Consider the following 14318-nt stretch of genomic DNA (forward strand, 5'->3'; position numbering starts at 1 on the left):
GGCACGTCAAAGAATACGGCCAACATGTCAAACTAAAGATCTGATTGGTTGAACACTATGACAATCAACAATATCGTTCCCCTCTCTTCTTACCTAGAGACACAGAGGTGAAATCTGATTGGACAAAAGCTCTACTTAAAACAAGTTGCACTGGAAGCAGATCAACTGAGGAACACAGTAGCTGTGCAATGAGAAAATAAGATAATGGGAAAAATATTTGTATAAATTACAATACATGTAGTGTATTTAAGAAAAAAATATTAAATTATAAAATAGTTATAACTTTGTGATTCTGTTTAGGCCAGCAGAGAAGGCTTTGCAGGCCCTGACGGCCCACCACTGGTATCAATGATACCTGAGAGGATCACAGTATTGATAGTATGATAGTTTTGGATTACAAAAAGTCACACCCACAAAGCATGGTAAACGAGACGGGTCCTTGTTTAAAGATCGCAGACCTCTAATGCACTTAGGACATTCCGACATTATGACCCTGATGAATGCCACAAGCCGAAATGTGTTGGTCTAAACACAAAAGTTAAACTATATACTACAAGTATTGCTGAAGTTTTGACCTGTTCAGAATTTTCCCAGAAGCGGCGATCCGAGCAGATGAAATATATGCTCACATAAATTATACAGATGAATATATTAAAATGAACCCACAACACATCAATCAGTCAGCAGTAGCTTAATCCCCGTGCACAGATTTAATGATTAGAGTGATTTGATTTTAATAATGATCAGTTATTTTTGTTGTGTTGCACTAAACAGGTGTAATAAGATACATCTTTTCAATTGGAAACGTGATGATGTTGCAGGCTTGAAAATGTTATAGATGTTACAGAATAATTGTTAATTTGTCCTATACATTTCTCCTGATAAGTGTTCCTCACTGAGAGGTCTTGTCCTTAAAGTTGTGGTAGTTTTTCTTTACAACATTAGAGGGCAGCATGAGATCAAAAACACACTTGGCTCTTTTTTGATGAAACTCTTGTCTGCTTCTCACCTTTTTGTATTTAGTATAATGTGTATCTGTTGTAACCTCTGGGCTTTTGCAGTGATTATTATGATCGAATCAATATTGTATTAGTGACAATCCTTGATAATCAAGATTAAGATGATTAATTAAGTCATTTATTTGAGAAATATTAATCTATTATATACATTTTTTAATCTTTAGTCTTTATGAATAAAGTTTGAACTTTCTCCATGTTTTTGTATATATTTAAAGTTAGGAGTTATGTCTTGAACCATCAAGAAAAACTAGTAAATAGGTAAGCAAACTCCACAATGCTATCACAACATGTTCTTTACAGGACACGTAAACGTAACAATAATCACAATCCAAACCATTAATACAGGATGGTTCTCATTGGACATGTAAGAAGCTGTCAGTGTTACAAGAGGTCAGGTTTCTCTCTTTTGTGCCGAACCTTCTTTGTCAGGCTGAGTATGGAGGCCGGCAGAGCTCATGTCTCCTGTGTCTTCTATTTGGGGCTTGAATTCATCATTGTCAGTCAACGTGTCCAGTATGGGATGAGATTTACAGTAGACATAACAACACTTACCACACACCCACAACATGTAATTTGTAAATTGGTGTTGCTGTATGTTATGGTACAAAGACTTCAAAGAGGGGCAATATGTCCAACACCACATGGCCCAATACACAGACTCTCCAGTCCACTACTGTCAATTAAGGTACATTTTGTAGAGATTACTTTACAGATCATGTTGCACATCTGTTGACACATCACCCTCTTTGTACTGGAGTTGTTTGGTCGCTCCGTGTTTCTCATGTGGTAGCTTAGCTTCTCTGACACTGCACCATTGGGAGGTTAATCCTGTGGCTTATGTGGCATTTGCAGGCTTTCAAAGTCAATGTGTGAACATGAATGCGAGAGCGAAACGGAGACTCGCTCACAAGAAATAATGCATAGTTCACAATGGAACCGATATCTGCAAGTCATTATTTAGCAGGGATCCTTTGTTGAGAGAAAATATAATGTCATGCCCAGGCTTTGCAGGAAACCATGTGCCTGAGCTCTACGTACAGTAAATGGACATGGCAGGTTAGTGTAAAAGTTTATTACGCATATCCAAATGAAGGAAATTATCCTTACTTAAAAGTTGTACATGTATGGAAAATAACTTGATAGAAAATGTTGATGATGGCATCATAGAAAAATGCAATAGTAAAAAGCCCCGGGCAGTCCTACTTTGATGTGTACTAGACTGCCAGTAAAGGAAAGATGTGCAGAGATCTGTCCATACATTTAATCAGCTGTCAGGGGAAATAAGGAAGATGCTCCACATGTTTACACTGTGTACCAAATCACAGACTAGTTGGCTTGTGGACTAGTTGATTATTAAAACCATTTGTCAACACTGTAAATGGTCAACTGTGAATAGTTTAATTTGAATGAAGTTAATGTGCAAAACATTGATGCTTGTATATATTTTTATATTATTGTAAAAAGTTTAGTAAGCCTACAATCTTTGTTCAGCTTTACAATACTACAATATGTATATGTGTGTCTACAGCTACACTAGCTGTAGCTGTTAAACTGTAGTCTAAGCTTAATGCTATGTCAGCCTGCTAACAGGCGTATTGTCTTCCATTTCCACCATTCTAGTATTACGTCTTAGCATGTTAATGTTTAGCACTGAACAGTAAAGTACAGCTATGGGGAACGTACCTAGTTTTGCATATATTTGAAAAAATAAAACATTTGCCCTGATGATGGCTCCATGTAAAAAGTTTTGAAATCACCTACGTTTTTACGGATCATCCTGAGGGGAACATGAATTTGTGTACCAGATTTCATGACAATCCATCTATCTTATAACAGTTTTCGAGACATTTCACTCAAAATCCAAAATGTCTAGTGCCACTACGAGGCATCCCTAAAGCCACACCGCTAACATGGCCAGCAGTTTTCAGCCCCATTCACCCGTCCTTAACTCAAATTGAATTAGCTAAATGCAGTTCCTGAAGCTTTTGTCCCACCTTTTTGAACCCACCCACACATGTCAAACTTAACATCATCCATATGTGGCGAGTCATACTTTATCTTTCACTTGTAAACTGCTGTCATTCAGTCACTTCATCGTGCCCTCCTTGATGTAGAGAGCTACTGGGTGAACTGCATCGACATTAGATGGCTTGATGATAATTTAACTTGCTGGTAAACTATGGCAAACCTTTATGAATTTGCAATCACTTAAATATAGTGTATATGTACTTCTGAGTTTAAATAGATCACTAAAGGTTCATTCAATGTTTACAAGTGGATGTTCTCAGAGTTTTCCTTTGCTTTAGTCTGATTTCCTGGCAAAGATTGTCTTTGCAGTTTCCAACTCGGAGCCATCAAACCATTTTGAATACTCATCGCTCCACTTCAGACCTGAGCTCAGGAAGGTCGTGAGGAGAGAGACAGAATAAAGAGGAAGCTGGTGAGAGAGAAGGTGGTGGATGGGGAGGAGAGGGAAATATGAGTGATAGCTTGTTGACTTTTACTAGATGCTGAGGGCTCAGTGGGCTTAACTGGATTCGCTCAAAAAGTCCCCTGTGTGGTGTGTTGGAGGGGTCAGGAACAGTCCCATCTGATGTTTGACCTCTCCTATTCCCCTCACGTCAGCACCACTGACCACTATGCAGCTCAAAGCATAATTACGTCTGAACTTGAGTTAATTTATTCCAGATTCCAGCCCCTGGGTTTTTTAATGCAGAAATGATTTATATACAATAGGTCTTAACGAATAGACGTTCTACTTTGTGGATAACAAATGGCATATTGACCATTGATATTTAACTTATTTAAGTTCCCACCAAGAATTCCCCCCAACATCCCAACTGCACTTTGACTGCCAGTTTGAAAGACATGTTCAGGGTCTGGTTGTGAGGATGAATGTGGGTTTATGCTGCTATTTCAAAGGCAATGTTATTGGAGAATAATTAAATATGACTGTCAACAAATGAATGCTTTCACAAACAGATGAATACAAAATGAATTAAGTCTTTATTTAAAAATGACCTTGTATTCATTTTTTTATGGGTTTTGACGGACAAATTAGTTTGCCTTTGTATTTTGAGATATGTGTGAAGTGTACTCTGTATGTTTGTATCCAAAGCTAACATAAATCATGGTTTAATAGCTCTGAAGATATAGCAACATGTTCGTATGGATATGACAAAACCTTTCTTTAAGAAAGCACTGGAAATGATAATATTACATGTACCTTATGGATACATGTTATCATTCTTCAAATTAAAAGTAATTAATGTAAAAGAAATAAGAATTGGGCTTGAATGTAAGGACTAAATGTGGACTTCTTCATTTTAGAGTAAGTTGACTACTCATGTCTTTATCCTTTTGTTGAGGATCTATTTCACTGTAGTAAATGTTGCTATGTTATTATTCACCAGCCGTTCCCAGTGCAATATTATTGTTTTTAATATTTTGCAGTTTCCAGAATGCTTGCAGATGGCAAGTGTGAGGTCTCTGCCAATTTATAAGAGTGGGAGACAACTAATCAGGGTAACATAACCATGGCATCTGGATAAACCTAAATTAAACTTTAAATTCAGATTTGACAGAGAATAGAAACAAAAGCACCAGTTAATGGTGGTAACATGAAGTTTCCTATTGTAGAAAGAAAATAAGTTAAAATGCATCAAATTCCTGTGAGCAGCAAGTATACTTTAGCACACCTGTCCACCCTATGCTGTGTGAACGGAAACTCACAGGATTCTCCTTTTTTGTAGTTTGTTTTTCTTGTTCACAGGGCCTTTTGTTTTGATCGGACCTCTTTCTATAAAGACATATCCAGCCATCTGCTGTTGCTGTCGAGAGTAATTAGATTTCCCTGGTGAATCCTATACTCCTGAGAAGGCTGGGCAGTCAGGGCACTGTAGCTGCAATCCTAGAAGTCATGAAATTGGCTTGGCAAACCATGCGTGAAAAAAATCTACACCTTTTAAAGTGAGATATACGTACCGTGACTTTGATCCCCGCTGTGTTCTTTGTGGATTTATTGTGACATATTTACTGTCCTAACAATTACACCCCACGAGAGCGGAATACATTTTTGTTTTTTTAGATATTGTTGATCTTGATGTATTTCTATTATGTCCCATTCAAGCTGAAATAAAACAAAACATCTTTGTACATCTTATCAGCCCCTCTTTCTTGCAATAGGTATAATTACTATGTTGTGTGTGTGTGGTCATGCTTATTAATTCATTCCATAAAAATCTATTATAGTAAAAATGACAAAATCATGATTTATATTGTCTGAGACATGCTTTTTCCATCAGCCTTCCATTTGAAATATTAGATCAGAGGTTTACCAGAGGGCTTTCTATTGCCATCTGGTTCTGCTGTCAACCCATGACTGCTTCCTCTAGTCCTTAGACCTGCAGTTCAGTGTTCGGTGACTCACTTAAGATTTGTCTTAAAAGCATCATTTTGTTTTTTTGTGTCTTTCCTCTTCAAAATAATTGTAATTATTTTTATTTTCATCCTTCCAGAAGCCCCCTGGCTTCTCTCATGTGCTCATTTTTTTCTCGTTCACGCTTCATGGTGCAGTTTCAGGTTTTATATCCTGATCACATTTGAGGCCTCAGTTGTGAAGTATTGCCTCTGGCTGCATGGCAGCACTTTTATCTCTATGTGCTAATAGCTAGTTAGCTTAGCTATTTTATCGAATAAAATCGTATTTTGTTTGTTTAATCCGTACGAAAACCAAAGTGTAAAAACAACACATGTAAAAACATTCGGACAGAGCCAGGCGGTTCCCCAGTTTCCACTTTTTGTCCTAAGCTAAGCTAACATGGTGCTCGCATTAGCTTCATATTTGAGAAAAATGACTCAGAACTTTTAAGTCATTCGGTCAGACCAGATTACATGCTTTTTTGGAGTATTTTCAATTAACTTAAAATGCTTTTAGCTAATTTGCACATACTCTAATTAAGTTTATCACACAAATTAGAAGGCCATAGGTTGATGGAGTGAGTGATGCACTGGGCAAATGATAATGACAACCCTCCTGCTTTCCTTTTCCACTGTGTCACCATATTCTCTTTCCTCCTCCACCACTTCTTCACTCCCTTCAACAGTGACCATGGGCTGTTTATCGACTGGCTTCTTCTTCCTGTTTGTGGTACTAAGAGGCTGAAATAAGATCTGCATTGCCGAGGATTTGAGATAAATTGGGCAGCGGATCGGTCCTAACTCAATTTTCTCTTAGTTTTGGAGGGGGAAGAGGAGGATAGTTTGTCACGAAGCAGCAGACAGGATAACACCCGATTAACATGGACCAGGATGGGGTGAATGTTGGTTTGTTGTCTGCTGCAATTAATGAGCTTTACAGAATTTATTGGTGGACATAAATGTCACTTATTAGGAAAAGAAAATTCCCACTATATGGCGTGATTAGGGATCACCTAGTTTTGGCCTGTGCAATGCAAGGCCTCATCGTTGGCTGCATGCAGTCGTCCACTGTGGCTCCCTCAGGTTGGCCCAAGTGACTGTGGTACACAGGAGTAATCGGCCGCTCCCATTACAACTCCCGGGGGAGGGGGGTTTGCTCCTTGGCTTCTTTGTACGGTTAGGAGTCTGGGTGTGGATCTCACTCTTTTCAATATCCCACTTTGATCAGACTCCAATCCCTGACAGCTGATACTGTAGCTGAACCTGACACTCAGCGCTGCCTCTGAACAAATCTGGAATGGGAAGAAGAGAATGGGATTGAGACGGGCAGGCCTGAATTGCAGAGTATCTGTTGTTTTGTGTGCCAGACAGACATGATGACCCTCCTGGTTAAACTCAGCCCACGAGGTCACGGCCCATACCTAAGAGGAGGGAATGCCCTGAGGGTTAACAAGTGTCTCTTGGTGTTATTGTCACTTTCATCTCTTTACATGGATGCATAAAATCTAGCTTGGACATGATGGTGATATGGGATTGCGATCAGCATCTGTACTAGGAGAAATGGAACAGGACTGCTTCATCGCTTTGTATGACAATTGTATGAGTCGATCTGTGACTGAAATGTCCCAGTTCTGGGAGGATAGGAGCCATGCCAGTCTGTGATATGTAGTTCAGTATATGGTCCTGGATCAGGGCTTGCCTTACACTGTAATCTACTGTTTTTGCCCTACCAAAGATTACATTACATTACATTACAGTCATTTAGCAGACACTTTTATCCAAAGTGACTTACAATAAGTGTATTCAACATCGGTATGATGATTGTCAACTTTGGTCTGGGGCCGTAAGTTTGCCCGAGGGTTATGTTCACTATATTTGCTGCTAAGTCTAAGTGTACAAAAGGAGTTCAGAACATGTCAGAAGACATTTTAACAACAAAGGGAGAGCTTAACTTTCTCATAACTCTTATTTCTACAGTTCTGACAGCTGTATTTCTCCTGAAGGGACGTTTCACTCTGACCCTGATGTCTGTATGGCCAGCCCTTCACAGGTGCTGCAGATGGGCCCCACCAGCATTAGCTACATGGCTCTGCTATTGGCTGAATGGCATAGAGCCATCAGCAATTCAAGCCTTCCTAAATTAAATTGCAAGAAAAGTCTTTTAAACAGTGGCTACCCAGAGATCCCTTGGGATACACATGGCCGTTAAAAGACATTTGTTCCCCGTATTTTTTTGTGATGAATCAGTTGTCTTTCAACCATTCACGGTGTGTTTTTCTCTCTGTGTATACGCTTAACCAAGCTTATGAAACGTCACTGAGGTGTTTTGGGTTCCACTTGTGTTTTCTTAGAAAAACTTAAAGACATGTGCCTCCCTCTCTTGATTCTCAAGATCACCAATGCAGTTTGCAAACATTGCAAACAGGCAAGCTGCAACACATCCTGCCTCAGGTCAGCACTACAGTTGATGTTGACCGATTGGGCCTCTTGTCTGTCAGCACAGACCATGAACATACCTGAACAACACAGTTGAATGAAACAACAAATGTTCATTTGTGGGATTCTCCACTATTTTAGGTCGTATTCAGGACCTTCTAACAATCAGGTATTTTCACAATTTATTGGAACATTTTTAACTGATGGACTGCATGTTCCTCGAAGGCCTATTTAAAACCCATTCGGTCACAACTAATTGTTTTCTCATTTTTGCATCATTAGCATATAACCTTAAGACCAGAAGGGTCCTTTTTAGGCTTCCACAAGAGATTCTGGCGTCTCTAGCACAACAGTTTCTTTATTCATAGGATGCTATTGTAAAAAATATCTAGTATCTTGATTACATAAAAAATAACAGGGATGAAGTAGTAAAACCCGCAGGCTCTTTCTCTTTCTTGGACGTCGAGATAGATGTGGGAAAGGTCCATGTCATACTAGAGAGCTGTATTATATTTTGGAGTACAATAATCTGCTACCGTGTCCTCTTCCACATCCACAGTGCAACATTACATCACTCCTTTATTTAGAGGCCATATCAATGTGACATCATGATCATCACTCTATACCTGCATTCACCACAGAGACTGGTGGCTGGGATTGAAACTCAAGCCTGTGTATTATATGAGATGCAGAACCTCAATGCTTGTCCTTGGCTATTCTGGAGGATAATCAGATTTCATCAGGAAGAATATAGGGACAGAGTTCCAGTTTCATGTATGCTCTGTCCAGATAACAGATACAGTAGACGTCTCACAAATAACTCATGTCTTGAAGAGATCGTCTTGTTGGTAAACATGTTTTGGTCAAGGCTGGACCACAAGCCGGGCCCAGAAGACCCTCAGACACAATGTTTGGCAAGAAATTGAAAGCAATAGTTAACAATTGTCTCTTGAAAGTTAGGAGAGAAGACTGTAAATATGAAACTAACAGCAGCAATTGATTAGCTTTGCACAAAGATTGAAAAGAGGGTGAAACAGCTAACCTGGCTCTATTTAAAGTATGTTATATACACATACTGTGTATATAACACACAGTATATTTATGACTCAGTAATAGCTCATGAGGCTCATGCATATCTCTGGTCTTTTTGAAAGGTAAGAAGTGAGGGAATAAGAATCCCTTGTAGTTCACCGGTTTCTATTACCATTCCAGAGTAAATGGAGATGCAATAAAGGACAAAAACATGTTTTTTATCCTTGTCTATATATTATATATATATATGTATATATTAGTATTGTATATAATAATAATTATTTCAAGGGCAATATCACCATTACGTTTGGATTCATAATGGCTGGCAGTGATGGGTGGGGATAAGTAGAGTATTTATTTTATAATAATCATTACAGCTAACAGGCCTTAACACATTTTCTCCTTTATGTTGTGTTTTGTTTTATAAAAAGCGCCCAACAGTGCAAACCAGTCAAACTTCACTAACATGGCCGCTTACCGTCGGTGCAAGCTTTACTGTGGAACCGTAAGTAACTAATACCTACAGTTGAAAATAACATAGTCCTTGGTGAAGTCTTTTGGCAAGAAGATAGAGTCAGTGTGACTGCAAAATGTTAAGTTTGATTGCGTTGTTTCCCCGTTTGTGGCGGGCGCTGTGTGTTTTGAGTCATGGTGCGTTTATGTGCTTTTGAAAGCTCGTGATTTCTATTTTCCAGCGATACCAAACATGTTATTATAGAGTACAGTATGCTGTTAAGGGTGTCTAGAGAAGCTCAGGGGGCAGGATAATAGTCATCAAAAGTTAGCTTGCTGCTACAGGAGAAAAATAAATGTTCATGTAATGTTACAACGGCATCTCTTTGCTATTCTTCACCACAGAGTTGGACCGGCCCAACTAACGTTTGATTAATAGAGGAAGGGTGCATGCAAATTCAACTCTTCATTTGAAAGAAAACATTTATGTTGCTCATATTCTTAAAAAGTTGCATTGTCTCTCTTTAATTTTAATGTATTTATTATCAAAGCAGTCATTACAAAATGAAACCAGATCTAAGCGAGGACTAATTTTCAAGCTGTCAATATCGGTACCTTCACTACCTCTGCCCCAGATATTTTCATTCTAACAGACACATTGCTGTTGCTTTCTAGTTGAGACCTCATGGATGTAGCTGCTAATATTCTCAGCCTGTGCTGAAAACTACCCCTCCATGATATAATATGATTTTCTAATGAACATGAACAATGTTCAAATAAAAAGCATTTCATGTTAAGTGCTTGCAAGGTTTCAAAGCTTCTCTGACAGGCGTTTGAAATGTACAGCTGGCTCAGAGTATCAGTGTCATTCAAGCAGTATGTTTGTACCTGTAGGTGCAAATCAGGCTTTGGAGGTATCCTGGTCGTCTGGGTGCAATTGTTATCGTGCTGTTGATCTTTTTTCTGTTATGACACGAAGGCTCTGTTGGTTCAGTGACTCACTTGTCAGGACGGGCTAACAAAAGAATCAAAAGCAGGAAGCATGTATATACCAAATATTCACATGGATGTGTGACGAAGCAAGTCAACATTTTGAACAATAGGTTCTGTCTATGGTTGACGTCTTGTTGTTGTAATGAAGGCTTGATAGATTTTTCTTTCAAAACAGTTTCCTGGGTGATATTCTTATGAATTCTGTTATAAACACAACAAGAGACAGTGTGCCTGTTCTCCATAGTGTATTCATATTTTCTAATGGCACAGCTGATGCGCATGTGCCAGGCACCTGGTTAGCAGACAGGACCCATAAATAGGGGACAGGGAACATATGTGCTTTTACATCAAATGGAATTAAACCAGTAATGTTTTAAGGGCATTTCCCCCCATGAACCAACCCATGACAAACAAATAAAGCCTTTCTTATTCGCCGCAAAGCCACCGGCTGGAATGCCTCACCAATTACGAGCTTCTGAAAGCCGCTGTGTGAATTGTGTCAAATGTTCCTTATTTTGTCATTTCCTACTAAACACATTATAGCTTCATCGTCGCTGAAAATGGAATGAATGTGGACAGTAAAAGTTGTGACTCTTCAAAGCATATACCCGTCATTAAGCTTTATTCACGTGCTTTAATGCCGCAGACATTTTATGACCCTTCATTCGACAAAGAAGTTGTTTCTCAGGAATGCTTTTTATCAAATTGTTTACTGGATTTGAATGTACTTGGCATTTGATGACTTTTTACTATAAGCCACAGCAAGGCGTGTTCTGCCTTATTTACATCATGTGCTGGGGAAATAAAAGAAAGAGGACAGATAAGGTACAATGCAGAGAATAGAGTAGAGAATAATAAAAGGACTCTAAATCATGACGCAGCATATTTAAAGAGGAGAGAGGAAAGGACAGGAGGAGGCATTGGATAACAGGGTGATGTGGAAGGAGGTGAAAAATGTCTCCATTATAGGCCTAATAGAATTTCCCTTGGCCCCAGAGGGACACAGAATGGACTCTCCCTCCTTCCCACTTTGCCTCTCTATCCCCTCGTCCCTCCATTTGCGCGGGCCGGAGATATAATTTCATCACTCTCCACTTAATTGTGTGCGTTGCTGGCAGAGCCTCACTCTCTGTTCCAGCAAACAGAGGCAGGTGGGAGAAGAGGACGAAGAGCAGAATAATAGAACAGAGTAGGGAAACCACACCACTTCATTTTTATAGATGGACAGCTTGTAAAAGCGATGGGTTACGTGGTCCCCTCTGAGTAGCCAAGTGTAAACACTGAGATCCCCCTCACTGATCTGAGTGTGTCATACAGGAACAGTAGCTGATGGACTTACAGTAACATACAGTTAACCAATAACACAATCCATGTAGACCTAATATAATTATTGCCTTTGTTTATATATGATTGATTTTCCTGGACAAGAAAAAAAAAACACAAGAAGAGTATCTTTCACAGTATATTGATGAAGTGGGGTTAAGAAGATATGAAAGTTGCTACATTTATGTTTCAGACAGAATTTGCATTCATCAAATCCCAAATCAGTAGGCTGACATTTTCTATCATATTTGTTTGTTCATTTGTCACACATTATAAAGATGCTAACAATTCTGCATAGGGATAGGGCAGCAGATGCCAGTGTATCCTGACTTTTAGTTCTTATAGCTCAAGCTCCAACAATATCACATATATGTCCAATAATGCAATTCCATGACTTCATAAAGTTTCTGTTAAAAATGTCTCCAAACCCAAGTCGAGATAAGTGTCAAACTTTCTCAAGCTTCAAAATCACAATCGTCAGTTCAAAAACTTGGCTTTGGTTTACTCTCAATATAAGTGTGTGGATGTTACTGTTGCTGTTACTGTATAGAAATAAACTCTTTCTGAATTCATTATAAGAAAGATGTCATTTCAAACCTTCAAAGTGGTACTAACTTTAACGTATTGTATTCAAAACAGGATAAAAATTGGGATTGACCCTCAAATTCACGCCTAGGGAAGAAAAGAAAGCTGCTCCAGCTCTATTACCTTGTGAGACGCCGACCTTTGACTTCAGAGGAGATCAGTCACTTCTTCCCTACTGTCCTGCTCGTGAACACCATTTTGCTACTTTCAAAGGTTACACCTTGTGTTTGATCTCCTGCTAAAGTCCTCCGTGTCCAAAGAGAACACGTGTTCCATCGTCTGGGATGATCTACAGACTTGCTGTATATAGTCAGTCATACATCATCATGAGCGTCTACTGAGATCCTCAGAAAAATGCTCTTCACTTGGTCTTAAAGAAGAAGATGCCTCTGACCTTTGACCTCATCTCATGATTGCCTTTTGAAGAACATTGTGTTAACTTGTATGGAATGAGGCACAGAAGGCATTGAGGTTAGAAGACTGGGATCAAGTACTTGACTGTACCATATATGAAATAACTCTTGTTTTGCTACAAAAGTTCAAACTGTAGCTTTAAGGCTGGATCACAATTTTGTATTCTTAGTTTCTTCTGAAGCTACTACCTAAAAAAAAATGTGAAGGATGAACCTTCAGAGATTATGTGTTGTGCTGTTATTTTTTGCGAGACCTGTAGAAAAGGTCTTTACATGGCAAAGGTTTCACAACCTCACATTGCAGGACAGTCCTGAGGGAGTCCTGTTTCCTCGTCCTCACTTCATCCCAGAGGTGATTTGTAGAGAAAATAACATTATTCAGAGACCACACTGAGACTGACTCATAAAACTGACCATAACATGTAAATTAGCCTTGTGAACTTTGCAGCATGAAAATCATCACATACATATTTTCCGTTTTTTTATTTACAGCTTTCTGTAAAGTAGCAATACAAATAAAGTGTTTTTGTTTTATATATTGTATATTGTTATCTTCTTTTTATGTCAATGTCTTTATTTTTAGTAATTTAGCTTACTGTAAAATAGTCAAATTTACATAATGTAAATCAGCATGATGGAGTGTTTTTCTTTAAACTAAGTGAACACAGAACCACAGACTATAAGTGTTGTGGCTCTAGAGACTAAGTGAAGAAAACTTTTCTTCACTCAACATGAAGCTAAAACTCAACTGGTCAGCCAAACTCAACGTGGCCTATCCTCTTTCACCACCACATGTCACTGCACACATGGTTCCCTTCACACATCAAACATTCCTCGCTAACGACTCACTGGAGGTTAGCAGCATTTAGCTTGGGAATGTGTTTTCCATTTGAACCATGGTTCACTAAGAAACTGATCCTGGGTACTGGGACTGGGTCAGAACCTGTTGATGCCATTTCTGATCTGAGTAAGCAGAAACAGGTCAGGGTGGAGTGAGCAAGAACGCAGGGGAAAGATTGTTGTTAAGTTTAATTGGACTGAGAGCACAGTGAAGCGGGGACTTTCTCTTTCCTATTATGAAGACATGTTTGACAGTTTGGGTGCATTGTTAGTGGAATACAAATATAAGGTTTTACAATTGCATGCATTTTTCTACATTCATATATGGTGTGTCTGCATGATACTGTATGATAAAAAATAATTAAAGCTTTATTACAGTAATCAATACAGTAATCTTTGTAGTTTGTGTTTTATCTGATACAGAATTTGAATCTTAAGTGATATAATTTAATGTGTTCACCCTCAATTTCTGGTATAGAAAAGACCAGTACTGCAGCTGTTGTCATGTTCTTTACAGTTCCCTCAGAAAGTAATCTAGCAAGTCACAGGTTGCTTCTTTAACCGTTCTCTGCACATACAGTAAACATCTATAGCAAATACAGCTATCTGCACAATATACAAATCGATCACTTGACTAAGTATTGAAATGCTTTTCAATTTGTTGTATTTATTATTTATAACAGTTCTATATATGTTTCCTACCTCTTAAGACTGTTTCTTGTCTTCTCTGGTGGTCAGTAAAGTCATACCTTGTCATATATGTGAATTCCAACAGTAAAAAGATTTACTATTTGACCATAAAATA

This window comes from Pholis gunnellus (genome assembly GCF_910591455.1).
Source record: "Pholis gunnellus genome assembly, chromosome: 21".
NCBI classification, from domain to species: Eukaryota; Metazoa; Chordata; class Actinopteri; order Perciformes; family Pholidae; genus Pholis; species Pholis gunnellus.